The sequence below is a fragment of the Monodelphis domestica genome, chromosome 5 (genome assembly GCF_027887165.1).
Source record: "Monodelphis domestica isolate mMonDom1 chromosome 5, mMonDom1.pri, whole genome shotgun sequence".
NCBI lineage: Eukaryota > Metazoa > Chordata > Mammalia > Didelphimorphia > Didelphidae > Monodelphis > Monodelphis domestica.
Genome location: NC_077231.1, coordinates 34,747,725 through 34,760,468, shown reverse-complemented (window position 1 = coordinate 34,760,468; position 12,744 = coordinate 34,747,725). Strand labels below are relative to the sequence as shown.

Genomic DNA, 12,744 nt, shown 5'->3' with positions numbered 1-12,744 from the left:
TACAGATTGTTCCAACTATTTTGGATAATGTATACAATAATAACAAAATTCTTTTATTTTTTTAAGCCCTTACTTCTGTCTTAGGATCAATAAGAAGAGCATCAAGGGCCAGGCAATTCACCTTAAGTGACTTGCCCAGGATCACACAGCTAGAATGTATCTGAGGCTAAATTTGAACTCAAGTCCTCCTCCTCCATGCTCCCAACTGCCCTACCAAATTATTATTTTTTCATGAAAAATATTTATTTCCTTTTTTTTTAAACTATTACCTTCCGTCTTGGAATCAATACTGTATATTGGTTCCAAGGCAAAAGAGTGGTAAGTATTAGGCAATGGGGGGGGGGGGGGTGTCAAGTGACTTGCCCAGGGTCACCCAGCTGGGGAAGTGTCTGAGGCCGGATTTGAACCTAGGACCTCCCATTTCTAGGCTTGACTCTCAATCCACTGAGCCACCCAGCTGCCCCCCAAAATATTTATTTCCTAAAAAAGGAGTTTATTTGGAATTCTTGGGGAAATATTTTATAGGCAAAATGATTTTTTAATCAAAAGGTACATAATTAGAAATCCTGTACCATTGAACTACATTACCCAGCACCCCACTTTCATCCTGTTGTTACATACTGATGTAGGCAGAATAAAAATTTTCCCTTTTTCCACCTCTCTTCCTCTTTCCTTCCTGTCGCAGCTTTGGTGGAGCAGCCCTTTTGAGCAGGTAGATTAGCTTGGACATGTGGTTTTATTTTTACTTCTAGTGATTTTACTTCTAGTGATTATTAATAAATCTTATAAAATATAATATTTGGAGCTGTTGTATATTAATTTTTATGAGGGCTTAAGAACCCTGATCAATTTGATAACCAGTCATGAGGCCCAATAATGAAGCAAGCTGCTCATTTTCCTGACAGTCAGCCAGTGAACATTTATTAAGGACTTACTATCTATGTACAAGGAACCGTGTATCCCTAGAAATACCAAAAAAAAAAAGGCAAAAGATATATCCTCCCCTAAAAGATGAACTCAAGATGTAGAATAAAACGTGTTTTCAGATAGACTCCAGGTAAGAATTTGTTTTGCTTCTTTTTCTTTTTTTGGCAAAATGTTTTCTTCTTTCTTTTTCTTGGGAGTAGGTGGAGGGAGAAGATAGAGGAGAGAGTAAACAAAAAGAAACAAGGCAAGGAAAGAGGTGGATGACAACATTTTTTCAATGCATAGAAGAAAACAGATGAAAGGCCAGAAAGAATCGCTGATAACCAGGGCGTCTTCAAGAGTTATATTTTGAATATATTGTATATTTTAAAAGGAAAACAAGTTCTATTTAATGAAGACTCATAGTTTCCTATTTTTCTCTTATATTTTATGAATGGAAATGCTCATTTTATTTGGCGTTTGTTAAATTCAGTATTTTTATTCATTAAAATTTTAAAAGCAAGCCCTGCCCCCCCATTTAAAAAAATCTCACCTTCCATCTTAGAATCAATAGTATGCATGGGTTCCAAGATAAAAGAATAGTAAGGACTAGGCAGTGGGTGTACCCAGGCATATCTCAAATCACCCATATTGTTCCTTAAATAATTACTTTATAGAATGAAGGGATCCTTATCTAGACTTGTGATTTCATTGATACAGAGAAACCCCAAGTAAGGAAATATATTCTATCAATACAGGATGGCATCTCCTCTGTTCCTTAGTCTTTGAGAGTAGATCAGAGTATTGAAAAATTAATGACTTGCCCAGGGTCACAAACCCAGGATGGATTAGAGGTGAGAACTGAATCCCCAGTTTCCTGGTCCTGAAGTCAATTTCAGAATTTCCACTGGAAAATTCTGGCTCAAAATGTGGGGTGGAGGTAGGGACTTAGATAAAAAAATACTTAATAAGAAGAGAAATAATATCTTAATTCAATCACTAAAGATAAATAATAAGTAAACTGAATGATTTTGACAGAGAATATGTCCCTTTTACCTTTTTTTCCCCACTAAGACCATTTGAAAATATTTTTTCATTGTTATCTTTTATTTTTGCAACATCTTTCATTTGCATTCTATCTCTTCTTCATCCTCAAGAGAAGTTATAAGTTATAAGAAGTTATAACAAACTTTTTATTTTTTAGATATTTACCTTCCATCTTAGAATTGCATTGGTTCAAAGGCAGAAGAGTGGTAAGAGGGGGCAGCTGGGTAGCTCAGTGGAGCCAATACACAGTATTGACTCCAAAACGGAAGGTAAGGGTTTAAAAAAAAAAAAAGAAGAGTGGTAAGAGCTAGACAATGGGGGTCAAGTGACTTACCCAGGGTCACACAGCTAGGAAGTGTCTGAAGCCAGATTTGAATGTAGAACCTCCCATCTCTAGGGATGGCTCTCCATCCACTGAGCCATCCAGCTTTCCCCCAAACAGGAAAAAAAAAATAAAAGCAATTTAGCAAACTTAAATCAACATAACCATGGAATCTAACAGTGTTCCACATGGGTAGCCTCCCTCCTCATCAAAGAAGATAGGGGGAGGTATAGTCTCATATTCCTTCTTTGGAGTCAAGTTGAGTTATTATACTTATTTGATTATATTCTTTCACATCTGAGAAATTTTTGGATGGCTCTTTTTTTTGTGTGATTACAAAGAAAACCAACAAAGCAAACCTTTTAGAATCATTTCATTTTGTTGTTGTTGTTTTGTTTAGCTTTTTTCCCTTCTATTCATATATTTAACAGAAGGCAGAGGTCAACCTCCAGAGGAATCTGTCTTCCCTTTTGGTAAATCACTTAAAGAGAAGTATTAGGCAATTTTTTAAATAGCTCTAATTGTTTTTGTTTCTGTTTTACCTCTGAATCTGAAGAGATGGTATCAGGACCACAAAGGCTATAAATACACATTATCTTTCACTGATCAGCTTGTGGGAGTAGATTATTACATGCAATTCCCATCGAGCAGTCCTTTCTACTTAGTAATCAAGCTTGGGAAACCTAAGAACATGGAAAGAGACCAAGAAACCACTCTGTACCAATTCTTTTCTTACTTGGTTCCCTCTACCTGCCAAACAAGTGTCTGGTCAATTTGTAACTTAAACTATTTGTCAAACTATCTAATTTCATCTATGCTGTAGCCCAAATAAACTCCGGTGATTCTGTCACTTCTCAGAGCTCAAATATATTTCCTCCAAGTTCTTGCTCTGGTTTTAAAATGTTTATTGCTGTCTTTAGTTTTTATGTCACTTTTACTTCCTGATATCTTTTCCTTCCCAGAGAGGCATCTCTTAAAATAAGAATACAAAAGAAAAATTAATCAAAACTAAACATATTAACCTAGCTGAATATATGTGCCCAAAGTCATGCAAAGGAAAGAGAGTGCCACATTTTCCTATCTTTTCTTTGAGGCAAAAATTGATAATTAGAATTTCATAGCATTCAAGTATTTTGTTGGTTTTTGGTGGTGTTTTTTTTTTATTTAGTCAATTTAGAATCTTTCCCCTTGGTTACAAAGAGTCATATTCTTTCCCTCCCCTCCCCCCCCAATCCCTCCTGCAGTCTACCCGAAATTCCACTGGGTTTTATATGTGTCCTTGATCAAAACCTATTTCCATATTGTTATGTTTGCACTAGGGTGATGGTTTAGAGTCTATATCCCCAATCATATCCCCATCAACCCATGTGATTGATCAGTTGTTTTTCTTCTGAGTTTCTGTTCCCACAGTTTTTCCTCTGAATGTGGATAGTGTTCTTTCTCATAAATCCCTCCAAGTTGTTCTGGATCATTGCATTGCTACTACTAGAGAAGTCCTTAATATTCAATTGCATCACAGTGTATCAGACTCTATGTTCTCCTGGTTCTGCTCCTCTCACTTTGCATCAACTCCTGGAGGTCGTTCCAGTCTCCATGGAATTCCTTCACTTTATTATTCCTTTTAGCACAATAGTATTCCATCACCAACAGATACCACAATGTGTTCAGCCATTCCCCAATCGAAGGGCATCCCCTCATTTTCCAATTTTTTGCCACCACAAAGAGCACAGCTATGAATATTCTTGTACATGTATTTTTCCTTATTATCTCTTTGGGGTACAAACCCAGCAGTGCTATGGCTGGATCAAAGGGCAGGCAGTCTTTTAGTGCCCTTTGGGCATAGTTCCAAATTGCCCTCCAGAATGGTTGGATCAATTCACAACTCCACCAGCAATGCATTAATGTCCCCACTTTGCCACATCCCCTCCAACATTCATTACTTTCCTTTGCTGTCATGTTAGCTAATCTGCTAGATGTGAGGTGATACCTCATAGAGTTGTTTTGATTTGCATCTCTCTGATTATAAGAGATTTAGAACACTTTTTCATGTGATTATTAATAGTTTTGATTTCTTTAGCTGAAAATTTCCTATTCATGTCCCTTGCTTTGGTGGTGTTTTTTAATTGTACATTGTAGCTACTGTTCTTATGGTTTCCCTGGTTCTGCTTACTTCACTTTGTATCAGTTCATTTAAGTCTTTCTGCTTGTATTCTTCATAATTGTTTCTTTTAAAGTTTTTCAATTATTATTTCAATTATTAAGTATTGATTTCATTTTTGGATATAATGACTATACTTATCTAGTATAAGAACTGTGTATATCTTTTTTTTTTGCTTTTGCTTTATAGTAGGTGGAGAGAGGTAGGAAGGAGATAATAATACTTTATTTCCTCCTCAGAGTTCTAAGTTTATGGAGTCTGGAATGGTAATTTAATGTCCTCAGCTCAAGCTCCCATTGATGTGCTTCTTCCAGATTGCGTATCATTTAGCCAGTGTGGAAGAGGCATGCATGCAGCAAGACAAGAAACTGGAGATTGATCATCTATCAGTCAAATGAAGATTCCATTTGGAATGTGACTGGGAAAAGCAGTTTGGAGCCAAGCCAAAGGTGACTTGGTGGTTTGGAAGTCTTTGGCTTCTGGCTGATGTGAAGGAAGAAGCTGGATTTATCTCTGGGACTTGGGATAATCAAGTTGGAAGTGACCTGGCTGATTTGAAGGCAGAAAAAGAAGGACAATTGTCCTTATCTCTCTCTGAATTGCTCTGTTTCTTGTTAGTGACTGAATTGCCATTTCTCTCATTATTCTCCAACCTAACACTCATTGTAGATAATAGGGAAATCCCACCCCTCTTACCTTATCCTCCATCTTTCCTGTTTTCCCCAATAAACCCTTACTTGAGATAAAGAAGAGAAAAGAGTATTTCCTCTGAAACCTCACAGAGTGGCTTGAGGGAATCTGAAGAAGGGTGGAGGGGAGGCTGAAAGGCTTCTAAAGAGGGAGGTACAAAAGGGAGGAGGGTAGGCAAAAAGATGATAACTACCTGATCCATTAGTTATCTAGTATCCATCAAATATACCCTCCAAATATCATCTATTACAGATGGGCACCCCTAGAAGACTGAACTTTACAATACCCAAGAAACAGCAGAAAAAATGTTTAAGCAAATACTATGTGGAGCTGTTGTGATGGCAGCCATTACTGGATTTTGGGTATATAACATCCTCTATAGCAAAATGACTAGCATGATTTTGATTCTCTGGATTATATTGGCAACACCACCATGTTCATACTCCAGTTGCCATTTCAGACTGAAACTATATTCCGACAGGTTTATATCATTTCTATGGCAGCTTTACAGACTCTGACCTATTTGAAGAATATCTATAGATTTGTGACCCCCAAAAAGGCAGCACAGATAATGGTGGTAGATAATAACTTGGAAAATGTTATTAAGAACTTGTTTGAGGAATTTGTCAAGGAAAAAGGGTTAGACCAAATTAAGGATAAGAACAATGGCCAGGGAGATAGTGCACCCAAACAAAAAGAAAGAAAGCAAAGAAATCAAAGGCTACTACTAAGGGAAATGACAGTGACTAGGACACTAAGTCTGATAGTGAACCAGAAAAATTTTTTCCTCTAAAGGAGGTCACTAAATTATCAAGTACAGCTGGTGTTTTGCAATCTAAAGTGCATAGACAGTTTACATCCCAAGAACTTGAATCCCTGAAGAAAGGATTTCCAAAATTTATTGATCAGCCTTTTAAGACACAGAAAGAACTGAAATGTGCTTTCAGGATCTTCGATCCAGACTTCCAGGATGTAGAATTTCTCTTGTCTGGGAATTGTTTAGTCTCCATGAGCATCGCCAATTCATTGAGAAGACCAGGTCAGATAACACCCTGACTAGTTGGCCCACAGAGGAGCAAAGGGAAGACCTAGATTTTGCAAATCCCACAAGCATGACATACTTAAGGAAATGTAGGGAAGACTTGCTCCAAGCCATTAAACTCCGTTGCTCAAAGCCTAATGCATGGGCAAGGTTTGATAAAGTCATGCAAAATAAAGGGGAACATCCAGCCACATTCATAGATCGTCTCTCTGAAATGGCTGAATCAATTATGGGCTTAGAGGCAAATAGTGAAGAGTCTCCAAATCATGTGAGAAGACAGTTTTTGAAGGGATGCACACCCCACTTGAAGAACTTTTTTAAACATTATTTCCCAAAATATGATACTGTGAGTCTGATCGAATTACATGAAACCGCCAGTTACCTTCATGAAATCCATTTAGAACAAAGTAAACAAATGCAAGATTTAAAAGAAAAATTAGAGATGACAGAGAAAAGTCTAAGAGAAAAGGAGATTGAGGAAATCAAGAAACTAAACACTGTTAGGACTTACGCAAAACCTACTTATAAACAAAACGCAGTGCCGAGAGAAAGTAGACAATGCTTTTTCTGCCAGAAGAAAGGACACCTGATTAAAGACTGTTTTCTGAAAAAGAAACATGAAATAAACAACAAAACTACACAAGCTAGATGCAGAAAGCAAAATCCCACTTGCTGTTCTCATTGTAAGCTAAAACCCTCACAACAGGCAACTGATTTAGTGCGAATGCAACAGGCTATTAAATCAGGAGCCAAACCTAAATATTCAGACATGGTTAGGAGAGAATTATGAAGCCAGGCCTATAATGGATGCAGTTTGGTACATGGAGATAGAAGTGATAGTGAAAAAGAGGCTGTTGTTAAAATTAGGAGGAAAAAGATGAGAAACAATGAAAAATTTGTGCAGGAAAGTGAATCTGTGAGTGATAGTAAATTTGAATAAATCAAGAGACAGGCAGAGACAATACAGATAGATGAAGAAGTGAAAGCCATCATGTCTGAAATAGCAACTGAGATAAGAGACTTGGAGAAAGGCTGTATAGTAACCCCACAGGGGAAAAGGGCAAATCAAGTCAAAACATTCTGGGAGAACTTTGTTCAGTGTGGAGTGGGCACTGGGATTGAATTGTGCAAAAGGAAAAGAGACAAACTCACATAAACTCAAGCAGGAGTTAGTTCAAATCCCTACAGGTCACTGTTACTAAAGAGGAAAATACTTTGAAACCATTCACAGAATTGCATGACATCCCACCAAACTCGGTTAATTCTTCCAATAGCTACATGGCACAGACACCCGTAGAAAAGACATCTAATCTGAATCCAGAAGCTGAAACCTTTCACCCAACAATGATTAATTTAGATAATACAATGAAGCTGACATTACATTGGAAAATAATAATCTTATTCAAAGTAATGGAGGTGACATGACAGCCAAATTTGAAAAGAGGAATGGAATGGAAGTCTTAGTAACTGAAAGAACAACCAAGGGTTCAAATGGCAGACATGAAGCCAACAATCTAAGTGGCAGAGGGGAATCTGGCCAAATAAACTTATGTGAGATAAGCAACAGCTATAATTTCCATGTAGTAGTACAATGAACCTCATATGGAGACTTCGGAGGAAATGAGTTAAATCAAAAAGAGTCAACTGATCCGAACATACAGCTGGCAGCCAATACACACCTTAGCTACACAGCCAGAAACATATGATGTAGTTCTGTGGGAAAGAATGAAGGCACACATCCTACTGATGCAGGGGGAAATGCAGGGGTACCAAACTTATTCCCAGAAGAAAACAACATCATAGAGGGACAGATTTCTAACTCTACACAGTCAAAGGAGAAGGGAAATGAACAAAACCTTCTAGCTGATGATATATCGAGTAGAATTTATAAATATTAGTAACAACATTGTATATCTGCAAGAAGAAACTAACCCCATACCATTAAGTTTACCAACTCAAAACAAAAATCTAAATCTTGGCAATGAGAAACAACCAGAAACTGATTTGGGAAACGTAAAAGCTAGTGATTTAGGCTTACATCAACCCACAAAGCCAGAGTTAGCAATGTCTGACACGAGTTTACATGGCACTGAGCAAAACCCAATGAATAACATAATGATTGGATTCAGTGAGTCAGAATCAGATACAGAGTCAGAAAGAATACCAGAGGGTGTAATAATAATGGACCAAGATGGTTTAGAACCGATGCCTTACCAATTTTATAAACTCTATGAAGAGGTAGACAAAGAAGGGGATGTGGGGGACACAAGTGAGAAAACTGAATACCTGGAACCTGTACAATCAAAATCTCACCAAGATTATGATGAGGGATGATTCTTTGGGCACAGAACAAGTTGTATACCATTAAAAGAACTTTATGCAAGATTAGGGGTTGATAATGAAGATGACTTTATAGAGAACTTGAATTACATGGCTTGTACAGATATGGATTTTGAATGGGAAGGAGGATATCAAGGAACATATTAAAGAACTGGAGGAGGAGAGATAGAGATACAATTTCACATCTATTCTCTGACTTCAAGAACATAACAAATATCATTCATGCTGTAACAGTGAAACCAAGATGAGTTGAAGTTCCATAGGGTAACATACTACACAAAACCTTATGAGAATGAAGACTAGTCTTAGGTAGAAAAGAAAATATTCCAGCAAAAGAACAGCTAAGTAATTCAACAACAAGAACACTCCTAAGCTTGTAGCAGAAAACTCCATCTTCATAACTAGTATAGTATAGTAGTAGTCTCTCGGTAACCGAGGATGACATTTGTCTTTGTGCACTTTCATCTGTGATGTAGATGAGAGTGCACAAAAAAAAAAACACTTGTGCATGAAGGAGATTTAAGTGGAAAAGTCGATGCACAGAGACAGTCCCACTCTCTCGGCGTTGGAAGCCTGGGTCCAATGGCACAAAAAGTCGTCACACCTGGAGACTTCCTCAGCTGCATTGGGTGGCCGTGTTGTCTTTTGTGCTCCAACACACCCCAAGCACTCCACAGTGCTTTGCTGCTCTTCATAATTATGATAGACACAAACACCTAGAATGCTATGGAAGCATAGATTCACATTGGATGAATGTGTTATCAAAGACTTTAACGTCAAGTTATAGTTGAGAACTGAAACAGGTTATCCATATCTCTCAACCTTCAACCTAAACAATTTCTACCAGGGGAAGGAAGAGAGAGAGGGTATACCATGAAGATATTACCTCACAGTTTCAGATACCTCACAAGAAACAACAATATGATCATGTCATCAATGAAGATACATAAAAATGACATGTTAGAAGAAAAAAAAAAGCCCTAGTCATGAGCAGCAACATGAATAGCCCTAGAAGAAATCAATAACAGTCCCTATTAATGAAAACCTGTGAATGGGAAACAAAGGAAAACACACATGAGAGTACATCTCAACAGATAGTACAGACAAGAGAACATTGCACATGTTAAAATGATAGCCTATGACTGGAAACTATAAAAGGAAAGCACTGCAAAAGCCAGTAAAAGAATAAAAGAAATATGCATTTAAAAGATGAGCAGCCAAAGAAAATCTCTACATATTCTATACAAACTATCTGCCTATAATAATAACAGAAAAGAAAGAAACAATGTTATTTCAAATGAATACATTACTCCATGACCAAACGAAATGCATTATATCCAAATTCTATCTCCAAGACATAATTAAAGACAGAATACAATAAAAATAAATAAATAAATAAATAGATAGATAGATAAAATCTCCTTGTGAAAAATTTTAAATATCGAAAAAATAAGCAAACCTCAAATTCATATTCTTAACAAAAGTCTATGACCTTATACTATGTTTACACCCACCCATGAAGATGAACACATGTAATGCTTACTTCCACACATGAAGAATAACTAATGAATTCTGAGAAGCACTCATGAAGAACTCATAGATTACTTTCATGCACAATGAAAATTTCAATCTTACATACATGCACATGTAAAAACCTTACACACATGCTTGTTCCAGTATGTTCCTGATTGTTCTAGTTTGTTCCTGAAATGAAGAACACAGGACTACAATCAAGAGTGACAGCAGATAAGAGTGGCATGCTGACCAGATAACGAAGGATACAGAGAGTTTCTATACTCAACATCAAAGGACATGGAAGGACTTTGAAAGTTTGGACTTGTGATCATGAGGTTATGAAAGAATGTGACATACATGTTAACATCACATATATCCATACATATGCTACACAGAAATACCATGCAAGAAGATATCTAATGGAATGGCTAAGTATACAACATATGCATAGTTGCAAAACACAAAAGTCACACTGATAAATTTCTGTGGAAAATTCAGACAAAGATATTTCTTTGAGTTTGCACAGAAATCTAGAACAATGTATACAGATGTACATATGTCAATCTGTAATAAATACAACATATGTACACATGTAAATACTATTGTACTAACAAACTAACTATATTAGAATAATTTATTAATGTTCTAATAACTATAGAGAGAGTTTAGAAAAATTTGTTCAAAGTCTTAGGGAAGTAGAGACAGACATAAAACTACTTAAGTATAGAAGTTAGATTGCATTATGTTTTTAGGTTAGCATTTCTTGGTAATAGAAATTTTACTTAATGAATTATAGACATTAGGAGATAAGACAGTTGCATAGTCAAAAAATACTGTTGTAATTATTGAACTTGTTTAAAATTGTTACATGAGTTATTATGTCAAAACCATGTTCATGTAAATCCCTATTACCTAAATCATATTCCTATACCCAAACTTAGCATAGAACTAGATAGACAGAATAGCTAAAATAAGATTAGGATTTGTTATTTTGGGAGGGTAAAGGAATATTTGATATAGTACAGAATTAGATAGTTAGTAATATCCAAAAGGTAAGTATCATTAAAAAATGCAAGGTACATTTTTTAAGACAAAAAGGGAGGTATTGTGGAAGAGGCATGTATGCAGCAAGACAAGAAGCTGGAGATTGATCATCTGTCAGTCAAATGAAGATTCCATTTGGAATGTGACCAGGAAAAGCAGTTTGGAGCCAAGCCAAAGGTGACTTGGTGGTTTGGAAGTCTTTGGCTTCTGGCTGATGTGAAGGAAGAAGCTGGATTTATCTCTGGGACTTGGGATAATCAAGTTGGAAGTGACCTGGCTGATTTGAAGGCAAAAGAAGAAGAAGGACAATAGTCCTTATATCTCTCTCTGAATTGCTCTGTTTCTTGTTAGTGACTGAATTGCCATTTCTCTCATTATTCTCCAACCTAACACTCATTGTAGATAATAGGGAAATCCCACCCCTCTTACCTTATCCTCCATCTTTCCTGTTTTCCCCAATAAACCCTTACTTGAGATAAAGAAGAGAAAAGAGTATTTCCTCTGAAACCTCACAGAGTGACTTGAGGGAATCTGAAGAAGGGTGGAGGGGAGGCTGAAAGACTTCTAAAGAGGGAGGTACAAAAGGGAGGAGGTTAGGCAAAAAGAAGATAACCACCTGATCCATTAGTTATCTAGTATCCATCAAATATACCCTCCAAATATCATCTATTACACCAGCTTGTTTTAAATAGTTTTTAGAAAGTATTTACTAAGGTGACATAGAAAGAGTAAGTATAAAATATCCCTTCCAGAAGTCTATGATACATTATCTCATGACTCTACATAGAATCCAAAGGAAAGTGAGTTTAAGCTTAGGGAGCATGTGTGTGGCAAAAGAATAGCCCACAGCTGCCAGTTGCTGGAAGACCTTTTCTCTCATTCATGAGATCCTCAAGTAATCTACAACCATTCTGTCTTTGGGTCTCAGGGCAGATGCTGCTCTCAGTTTATTCAAGGATACTTCTAGGATACTGATAGAGGGATGGGAAGATCAAAAATCCTCTGTCTTTGAAACATGCAAGATTATCCTCTAGCCAAATTGGTGAGAGGGAGAGAAAAGTTCTGGCCATGGCCAAACACCTTTCCTTCCCCCAGAGTCAGCTCCTCCTTAGAAGATTTCCTGGAAATCCAGCTTGTTCCAATTTCTGGAATGATTTATCATTTGATAGAACTCCCTGATTTCAGCTAACTTGATGTTTTTCTGAGCCAATGGGAACAGATTTTCTGTCTGTTATTATTTCACTTCATCAATAGCTTCCTTTTGTTGTTGTTCTTAGTAATTAGGTAAAGAAAAGGTAAGTATTCCTTCAGAAGTATACTATCTTCTTAGGTCATGGAGCTCTCTGAAATCCAAAATCAAAGTCTGATTATGGTTTGGTTTGGTTTTGTTGTTTTAAGAGAAGAAACAAAATGGTGGGGTAGAAAGAATAAATTAGGAGGAGAAATGAGGAATAATAATAAGAATTTATTATTTCACATAATTGGATTCATGACAAATGAAGACAGGCATTCATTCATTTTATGAACTTCACTTTATTTGAAACTAAAAAGAGATTAAACACACACACACACGCATATATACAAAAAAAGGTTAAGGTTGAAAATTGCCCTCCCTGAAAATTTGTAAAGTAATTTTGTATATGCAAGTGATATCTTTGTGACCTCCATGGAAGCTTACAG

The 12,744-nt window shown here is 36.6% G+C and overlaps 1 long non-coding RNA gene across 2 annotated transcripts in view; it reads right to left on the bottom strand.

Moving 5' to 3' along the window:
- The window catches only part of LOC130454455 (uncharacterized), a 45,672-nt gene that overhangs the window by 23,332 nt on the left and 9,596 nt on the right, over nt 1-12,744 (bottom strand). For both annotated transcript variants that reach the window (XR_008912059.1, XR_008912060.1), the window contains exon 2: nt 2,288-2,380. This is a non-coding gene — a long non-coding RNA (uncharacterized LOC130454455). The remainder of the gene's footprint in view (nt 1-2,287; nt 2,381-12,744) is intronic.